The sequence below is a fragment of the Thamnophis sirtalis genome, unplaced genomic scaffold (assembly GCF_051295495.1).
Source record: "Thamnophis sirtalis isolate CommonGarterSnake01/CBP01778 unplaced genomic scaffold, rThaSir2_p1.2 scaffold_5, whole genome shotgun sequence".
Lineage (NCBI taxonomy): Eukaryota > Metazoa > Chordata > Lepidosauria > Squamata > Natricidae > Thamnophis > Thamnophis sirtalis.
In genome coordinates this window covers 60,926,847-60,936,773 of record NW_028261385.1, presented here as the reverse complement: position 1 = coordinate 60,936,773, position 9,927 = coordinate 60,926,847, and the positions used below count along the sequence as shown (strand labels likewise).

The following is a 9,927-nucleotide window of genomic DNA, read 5'->3' as shown; positions in this document are numbered from 1 at the left end:
TTGGGATGAGAAATCGTCTGGTTTTACCTTTATGAATTTTAAATAACCCATATTCATTATTTCTATGTTTTCATAGTAATTTACCTAAGCAATGTTTGTGTGCATCTTACAGGCTTTGTGTCCCAGATCTTTCAAGAGTTTAGCAACACAGAGGACATCTTGACTAAGAAGAGTTTGGTTCTGTCCATCAATCAAAAAAGTAGCAGCTGCAAGGGGTTTGCTTTGCTGCCAAAAATAATAGACAAGCCTGGGACTCAAGAGGAGCCCATTTTTGCCACATCTGTGAGCCAGAGCAGTTGTGTATTGATACTAGTTGCCACTCTGGGCTTTACCTGCAACACTTTTCAGTCCCAAAGTAGGGAGTTGGAATAAATTCTTAAACGTCTGAGGTTAATACTGATGGTACACAGAGCGCTTCCATCAGCCCCTCAAACGCCAACTTTTGCACACCTCATTCATTGCTGCTTAAGAGGCTTTCCCATCTGGGCTGAAAACGCGGGAGCCTGCAAAAATCACGATGCGCTTCAGCTTTCTAGGAGAATCTAGGGTACCACAGAAACGCAGGTACCTCGATTGGGCTAACACTGATTTTTTCCCCCCTTCTTCGCTGCGTGAAATAAGACCTAGAAGAAGGGACGCCAACACGAAGTTAGCCGCGTGGGTCGCTCCGGCGGATGCCAGAGGATCCGGCCCCCACAAGGGCACCCCCAGCCCCGCGGATGCCGTCCAAACCCGGCAAGCTTCTCCCACCACAGCCAGCCGAGCGTTCGGCTTCCCGGATCGGGGAGTAGGCGGGAGGTGAGCAAGCTCGCGGCGCTTCTCTCCTGTCGCAGTTCAAGGGAGGCAGTGCGCCTGCGCGCCGCAAAAAACGGAGGAGGGCGGGGCCGCGTGTTTGGAGCGGCTCATTATTTGGCAGGAAGGTGCGGAGGCCTCTCTCCTGGCAGCGGCTCCAGCGCAGGCAGAGGGGAGGCTCCCAATGTGGCAAGAGAGAGGAGGGCTAAACAGCGGCGGAGAAGGAGGGGGCCAAGCGAGACAAGGGGAACCGCCGCAGCAGCCGCCGCCGCCGAGGAGCTGAGCGGCCTGGACGGGCGAACGGGGGTGGCGAAGCTTCTGCAGCTCTGGCCCCACCGCCTACGCCACCCCCCCGCCGGGCACCTCACGCCTGCCCGGGCGAAGGCGGAGGCGGCGGAGGAAGCCGCCAAGGACGAGACTCCGGCAGCAGGTGAGGGGAGAAGGCGAGCGCGGAGGAGAAGGGAGGGGGGAAGCGGGAGTTGCCGCGCCGCCCTTGGCTCGGCCAGTCAGTACCGGTCACAACCGCAGGGAGTCGCTGTGGGGGAGGCGCCGCTCCCCTCCCTTCCCCTCTCCTGGGGCTGGAGTTAATTTATTATTCATTCGCGACGGCCATCCGCTGCCGCTCCTCCTCCCCTCCGCTTCTCCCTCGCCCCCTCCCTTCCGGAAGCTGTCCCCCCCCCCCCAAGAAAGCGGGAGCGGAGCCAGAGGGGAGCCCTGGGCGACCTGGCAGGGGAGCGGAGCAGACCCTCCGCCCCCCCTTCGCGCGGCGGCTCTAATTGCTCCTCCTCTGGGGGAGGTGCCAGCGCTGCCTTCGGTCTCCCCCATTTCCCCCCCCCCCTCCCTCCTTCCCTCCGCCCGCCCGTCGCCTTAGTGCTCTGGTTCCTCCCTGCTATTGTGTGCCAGGCGGGGGGCCCTCGAGGGGCGCCCGGATTCCCTGCTTCTTCTGTCCCCCCCTCACAGAAGAGCTGTGGGAATTGTTTCCCTCTTGCCCGCGGGAGGGTGGGAGGAAGGGGAGTGGGCAGACGGGGAAGGGTGCCTTGGGCAGGCGGGTCGTGGGGGAGCAGGAGAACTGTTGGTGGTAGTGCCCGAGAGAATGGGCTTCCTTCACTCCACCCACCCCTTTCCCGCTCCCCGTGTAAGGGAGCCGAATCTCCGTGTCAGGAAGCAAGCAGACATTTCCACAGTTCCCTGACGCTGCGGCTGTCTTGTGTGTGTGTGTGAGTGTGTCTTGTCAGGCTTTGCCGAGTTCCTTTGTCTGCTGCTTGCTGGCTTGCCCGTCTCTCCTCCCTTCGCTCTTTTCTTTCTGCCTTTCTCCCTTCCTGGTGGCTCTTCCTCTCCTTCCCCCCCCTCCTTTCTTCCCCTCCCTTCTTTTTCTTCACAGACTCCATGAGCTGCCGCAGCTGCAGGTTTGTAAATACTGGGGATGGACAGGCACATACATGCTTATGCACACACAAGCAAAAACATGGCTGACACGGCTCCCCTCCTCCTCCTCCTCTCCATCCCCCCCAAATTCCTTCCCCCCATCTGCATTTTAGTCTTTGTATTCTTTGCTTTTATCTTCTCCCCCCCCTCCACTGTCAAAGGGAAAGGATAGCTGTTTGTTCTCTCTCTTTCTCTCTCCCCCCCTCCCCCATTTTTGTGGTTGCTTATCAGGATATAAGGATTTTTCCACTGAAGCTTTACCCCCCCCCTCCCTTTGGGTTGGTGTAAAAGTATGATGAACTGGAAGCCCCATCAGATTCTGGGAGCTTAAGAGAGGCCTGGGGGAGGGGTGAGTGGGGCGACCTCTGCCGAGAAGCTGGGCTGGAATGTATCTGTTTTCCTAGGTATGGGGGAAGGGAGGCCAATGCACCAAAATGTTAGTGATGGTTAAATGGGTGTTATGTTAGCAAAAATGCTCAGGGCTATTCCATTTCTTGCAGGTGGGAGGGATAGGCCTCATTATCTTATAAAAGACAACACACATAAAGCATTTTGTTAAAACAAGCTATGATTTTTTTGATTCCCCTCTTAATAGTGTAGGTGTTAATGTCTTAGCTAAGCCCTTGTGCAAAACAAAACTTTGAACTGTCACTTCTAAAATAGTCACTTCTAAAATAATTTACCACCCTTGTAGCTCTGGCCTGAAATAGGGGCCTGTAACAAAGAATTGTGCCAGGTCCACATATCTAAGCTTCTTCATTCTGTGTTGGATACAGTAAGGAAACTTTTTATCAAAACTGTTTTGCCCCTTCCCTCAAATCAAAACCTTGGGCAGATTACAGCACCCCCTTCTGGCTTATACAAAACATCATAGAACAGATTTGAGCCAAATGTTTTTTTTTTAAATCTTCTGCCTCTCCTCCTTCCCACCCCTGTACTTAGTCAACTTTTTTTTTGGGGGGGGGGGGAATAATGAAATGACCTTGAGTATAATCGCTGTTTAGTTTTAAAGGATGACTGCAGGGATTCATTTTGTTCTTCCCGTGGGAAATTGTGACTGATAAAAAAAAACTATTTCGTTGTGTTTGTATGGATCTTTCACAATCTGTACTGTAATAGGATTTTATCCCTTTATTTTATTCAATTTTGCATAGATGATTTATAAGATGAATATTTTTAAATAAAAAGACTATAACCATTAGGAACTTACTCTGTTTTATGTATTGATTTATAAATTAAAAATTGGAAAATAACTTTGTGGGACTTTTTAACTGTTTTAGGAATTTTAAGATTTTGGATTAATTATGTTACTTAAGTGATATATTTTTTAATAAGGAGCTTAAGTATTCATATCATTTTATAAAATATTTTCATAGTGATATGATAAAATATTTCAAAGTGGGCAGACACTGTATAATGATCTAAAATGAAATAGGGCCTTAACTTTTTCCCCTTTTCTCCTTATCTTAAGTATTTTTGATAGAGCCATCAATTGTGAAGATCACCTGTATTGTGCTTCATTTTGGGGAAAGATTGTTTATCATATTTCCTTTAATCCTTATCTATCTTCTAAAATTATAGAGTGAATAACATTAGAATGAAGTCTGTAAAATAAAATCTCATTGTAAACATGTTGTGAATCTCTGCAGATGAAGAAAAACAGAATTTCATCTAACATGGTTGTAGTGATACAACATGATTTGCAATTTCTAATTTGATTTAAGGAGTACTCTATAATGGACTGCTTTCTGTTTCTGTAAAGATTGTATCTTTTAAAAAGCTGTGACATGGCTTGATTATATAAATATTTACTATTTATGAGTTAAGGGAAACAGCAGAAGAATAGATTTAAAATTATAAAGCTTAGGTGGGTGTGTGCTGTTTCTTCAGCAATTGGGCTCAATTGAGAACCAAGCTAAAGTATTTGCTCAGTAACTATTCTGATATTTTTAGTGACATTTAGATCATTGTAAGAAATGAGACGAATTAGCAGCTTGCATTCTTGCTTTTTATAAATTTTGTTAGTGACTATATTCTTGTCTAGCAATTCTGAGGTTCTGTTTAGAAGTTGTATTTGCCCCAATAATACAAACAAAGGTGAATATGAACATGAAGCAATTAAGAGTACATCTTGGGCTGGTTGGGAGTGCAATTTTAAACTATTTTGGTCCTACAGGTTTTGTTAAAACTACCTTTTAGGTATCACTGTTCATAAATTCCCCCTACCATCCTAAGTCACCGTTTTACCTTAACATCTTGTCACCATTTTACAATTATAAGTTAGCACAATAATTTCTTTGTCCTGTTTCTATTAACTATATTATTTCATAAATTAATGAAATAATTTCCAAGATTTACAGTATTTAATATAATCCTAAAACAAGTTTAAACCTCTGCAATGGAATACTTTTTCCTGTTCTGCTGTCTGACTGTATGCTAAAATGACCAGAAATGTACCTACTATATATCTACCAATTTATTACTTGCTCACTGGAATCCTTTTGCCCAATGGGGCTTATAGGGCAGAGCCAGGAGTGGCATAATACTAGGAGGATCCCTTTCTTGGAAAGACATTGAGAGAACAGACACATTTGCTTACCAAAAAAAAATATGATTCACATATTTTAAAGGAGCAGGTATCAATCACCACAAAGCCACAACAGCCTACCTTTCACATTGCTATTCTCTGATAGTAACATTGTTTATTAATTGAGATTGTTTCATGCAATCATGAGCCAACATTGTTTTCATTAGGCCTCAAAATTATCCAAATGAGTAAGAACCAATGGTTTCCTTGGAAAAAGTAGTTGACATGGCAAAGATTTTTGTTTCCTATGAATGATTTGTAACCAGCTCTGGGATATTTCATATTTATATAATTTATATACAACTTATTGTAAGCAGTAAAAGATTTAATCTATTCTTGAACAGAAGAATACACTTTTAAGACTCTTTTGAGATTAGTTTAATGCTTTATTCATGATGCTTCAGGCAGTGTTTTTAACTGTGCTTATTATTACTTTGGTCTATATTGCTGTCATAATTTACTGCTACCTTATTTTCACACTTATCCTTATTCGCATGCTAGACAAAACTAGCTTTAAAGAATGTTAAACAAAGCCTTGAGTGAGTTGAAACATATTACAGTACCTTTTGTTCTCAGTCCATCCTGATAAGTTGCTAGCAACATTGCAATTGTCAGATTTCATGGCTCCCAGTAAAAGATATCTCAGTCACCCTCAAAAAGCTCATCTCTTGGGTGTTTTTTCCCCTCAGTGAGGGGATGGGGATAGGGTATAATCAGAGGTATGGGAAGATGAGGACATTCAGTCTTTTGACAAAGAGAACACAAGACAATTTCTAAATCTTGGGTATAGAGCAGAGGTTCACTACACCCCTGAAATCAGGTGTAAAAAAACTGTGAGAATAACCTTGGGCGATAGAAGGAATAGCTACAATCTAGGCAACAGTCTGATAAGAGAAATCTGAATCCAAAGGAGGGATGATGATGGAGAAAGTGGAGAAACTAATGACTTCCCTTAGTTTTCTGAAAAGTAAAAAGTGGGGGGGGACTCTTTTGGATTTGCAATGTTTTGTTACTGTAATCTTAAAGTAAATGTAGCATTGATACTCAAAGCTTTGGTTTGTTTTCTGAACTACCTCAACAGGGCTGATACCAATCAACAAACACTTCTAAGAGACATTTTTAAATTTCGGCAGCACACACTTTCTCCTTTTTAATAAACCCTAATTCCTGAAAAGATACAGGTAGTTCTCAATTTACCACAGTTCATTTAGTGACCATTCAAAGTTACAATGGTACTGGAAAAAGTGATGACAATTTTTCACAGTTACAACTGTTGCAGCATCCCCATGATCATGTGATCAAAATTCAGATTCTTGATAACTGGTTTATACTTACGACCATTGCAGTGTCCCAGGGTCATGTGATTACCTTTTGCAATCTCCTGACAAGCAAAGCCAGAGTCACTTAACAACCAGGTTACTAACGTACCAACTGCAGTGATTCACTTAACAACTGAGGCAAGAATTGTCATAAAATGGGGCAAAACTCACTTAAATTTTCATTTAACAACAGAAATTTTGGGCTCAGTTATGGTCGTAAGTTGAAGATTACCTGTAATTGTGTCACTGGGTAATGAAAAAAAGTGAGAACTATTTACAGACATGGTCAAAATCACTACTGTTTATATAGAAGGGAAGAGTGGACCTCTAAGACTCCAAGGGAAATTGCCTCTCTATTAATATAGGATTATCAGACTTCTTTTTTTCTACAAAACCATAAAACCCCAGAATCCCCCTTCCTTTTCCATGCCTATTTAGATCCTTTTATGCTAAGTTGCTGTTTGAAAGAAGGATGGTAAAATCTAAAAAGTCCTTTACCTAGCTAGGTCAAGTACTTGACCTGTTGAAAAGTAGATGAAAAAGTTGTTCTTTCACAATATCACAATTGTTTAGTTTAAAAATAATGATGGGAGAAGAAAGGAAATTATAGAGTGGTTTTTATTTTTATTCCCAGATCATCCATCCATATTAGAGGGTGAGAATTGGTTGTAATGCTTATGTGCATGCCTTATACTGTATACCAACTGTTGATCTAGTAACGCAAACAATACCTGTACTTGGCACAGTACTGGCAGCCATATCCCCAAAGCTATTTTCTTCCACTATCTAAACAGTGAATTATTATATATAGGGGCAATTGGATACATAAACGTTTTTACACACACACACACACACACACACACAAACACACACACACACACACACTGTTGTGGCTGGCCACCAGACCTGGCAGCAGATTCACACAGGAGGTTGGGGAGGAACATGAGCCCAGTCCTGGAGTCTGGGGAAGGCTCTGATGAGGGGTCTGTGTTGGAGGCAGAGAGGGGGCCAGAGCTGTATGCCAGTTATCAGCTGCCTTCAGAGTACAGACATCAGTGAGGCAGATAAACAGCTGGAACCTGTTCCCAATGTGCGCATGTGCAGAGTTGCCAGACGAAGGGAACAGCTAAAGAATAGGGGTTTACTTGGAAATAAGGTCACAGGTGAACGATGAATGGCCCCTCCCAGAGGAAATAAAAGAGAAGCTAAAGGGGAGTGGGGCTGCAGAAGACAGTTCACTTCATTGGTTCATGACTCTCCGAGACTCCTTGCCAAGTTTTGCAGGTATCGGTCTGGCAGTTCTCCAAGCCAGATAAGGTCTGTGGCTGTAAATTCTCCCTTGAAAGACTTTGCTGGATGTGAATGAGCAGAATTCACAGTAAAGGGGTTTTTCTTGGGACAAAGAGTTTGCTTCATGCTCTTGGGAAGCCTAGGTCAGAAAACACACACACACGCACACGCATGCACACACGATATATCAGACTTTGAAAGAAAAAAGACAGGGACATGGCTTGGTCACCAATTCTTTTTGCAAGCTTGATTGGCTTGCAGACTAGAATGAGATCAGATTAAAAACATAATTTGATGATCCAAAAGTGGTTTTTCAAAAGTGGTTTTCATGGAGCAGAATAATAACACTTTTAGGGCTGCAGTAACATTTGTATTTGCTTATAAGACAGGACAAGGGATCTCAAGGCTACTTTTCTGAAAGAGCATTGCGCTAAATACTATGTTTTTAACCAAATAGCACCAAGATAACCTGAAGAACTAATGCAACTCTATAATTTTTTTCTAGATTTGTACAATATTTTTTGAAGTAAGAATTTCAATTGACCTTGGGAATGTATCATATTTTGTTAATAATCCTGGCAAAAACTACATGCAATTCCATTTTATAGAATAAACCTCAAAAGTAGTTGTTGCATTCAATCATTTTTGTCATATGAAGCAATATTATTGGAAAGTTTTGAAAGGCCCCTCTGAAAGTAGATGGAGATCATGTAAACATTTCAGTAACATTTTAGAGCAAGATAATTTCTCTCCTAATATATTCTAAACATCAGGGGCATCAAGTTGACATATTTGATTAGATGAGTTGATTGATCCAATGGCATTCACATATAATAGCATTGGAATTAAACTATAAATATTTTCATTTGTAGGTCAAAAAAGGGAAGCAAATCACAGGATGTCCATCTAATGGAGGTCAATAAGTGTTTTTTAAGTAAGTAAAATACTATTATTCATAATTTTCTTACCTAAGCCTTAAAATATGGGAAATTGTTACATTCTAACTAAAGTGTGATGCTCTGCGGTGGTTCTGCTTTGACTGTATGCGCTAGGAAAACCAGTATAAAGGGGGAGACCAAGATAGTATGAAATTCTAGTACTTTGGTTGAAAAGCCATAGTATAATGTTTAAGTTATACTCCTAATACCTGGTGTCATCCTATAAATTCAGATTCATAAATCAAAGTTTGACACACTTACTCAAAGTACATGATCAATGCTAATAGTTATCTCCTTAATGTGAATTCTGGTAAGGAAATATTCCTCCTAGCAGAAAGTAAGTAGATAGAAAGTCTCCTTTTGCCAAATTCTTATTCTATAACAATGTTGCCAGTTTGTGCCTTCAGTGTGAGTCATGGTTGACTAGGCATCTCTGCATATCAGAGAAATGACAGACCACTGTGAAGAACAAAAGACTGGCAAATAGATTTGTCTTTCAAATCTCAAGGGATTCGCCATGAGTACTCTGCATGGCAGCTCCTAGTGAGGAGACCCTCAAACAATGGTGGATTTAAGCACAAGGTTCCAAGGGAGACCTCATCTTTAGCAATAGCAGTTAGACTTATATACCGCTTCATAGGGCTTTCAGCCCTCTCTAAGCGGTTTACAGAGCCAGCATATTGCCCCCAACAACAATCCGTGTCCTCATTTTACCCACCTCGGAAGGATGGAAGGCTGAGTCAACCCTGAGCCGGTGAGATTTGAACAGCCAAACTGCAGAACTGCAGTCAGCTGAAGTAGCCTGCAGTGCTGCATTTAACCACTGCGCCACCTCGGCTCTTTGCTTTCAACAGCAGCGGCAAAGCCTTTCATAAGGACATTAAACTAGATACTTTCTAATCACATTTAAAAATGCTCAGTTTAAACATTAGAGATCTTCAAATAGAAGTTTAATTTGATGCCTGTTGAATTTTACGTTCTTTGGATTTATAATTTTTAAATAGAAAGAATTTAAAATAAGGTATAGTCGCAAATAAAAAAGAATTTTGATTTAAGAATTGCATATATTGGACACGTATTTGGGTTATTGGTTGTTTTTACTTTAGGTCTTGAAAAACAAGTATAGAATTAAATAATATAATTATGGGAAATGTCTAAAATGAAAATAAACTTGAGTCTTAGGAACTGAGTCTTGATGAAAGTTGGAAATGGACAATAGAAGAAACTAAAGAATCAGGCAGAAAAATGTTAAAATAGCTAAGTCAGCTATAACTTTTTTCTTATTGTAAAAAAAAAAAAGTTTTGTCAGAGTGACTACTTTGAGACAACCCAGGAGCAAAATATAGTAAACAGAGATTTGCCTTTCAAATAGTGGTTCATCTACATACACATACTAGGCAAAGTCAGGCAATCAATCATCAACTATAGCATGGAAGCACACACAGAGAAACAGATACACGCTCATAGGGCCTCTTATATTACAGCATCTTAAAGCAGTGGCAGTCAAATAACCCTGCTGACTCACTCCTGTTCTTATATCATTGTAGCAGCTGGTTAGCTATGAAGTATTTCTCTG

At 41.9% G+C, this 9,927-nt stretch overlaps 1 protein-coding gene across 6 annotated transcripts in view; it reads left to right on the top strand.

Annotated features, from left to right (window-relative positions):
- Positions 1-905: 905 nt before the first annotated feature.
- SPIN1 (spindlin 1) overlaps positions 906-9,927 on the top strand; it is a 49,674-nt gene continuing 40,652 nt past the window's right edge. For 3 of the 6 annotated variants that reach the window (XM_014059575.2, XM_014059577.2, XM_087715903.1), the window contains exons 1-2: positions 908-1,222; positions 8,286-8,347. The gene's annotated coding sequence lies outside the window, so the exon portion shown is untranslated. Of the gene's footprint in view, positions 1,223-1,901; positions 2,199-8,285; positions 8,348-9,927 lie in introns of those variants that run through there. The other 3 variants (XM_087715904.1, XM_014059578.2, XM_014059576.2) reach the window with 3 other exon arrangements.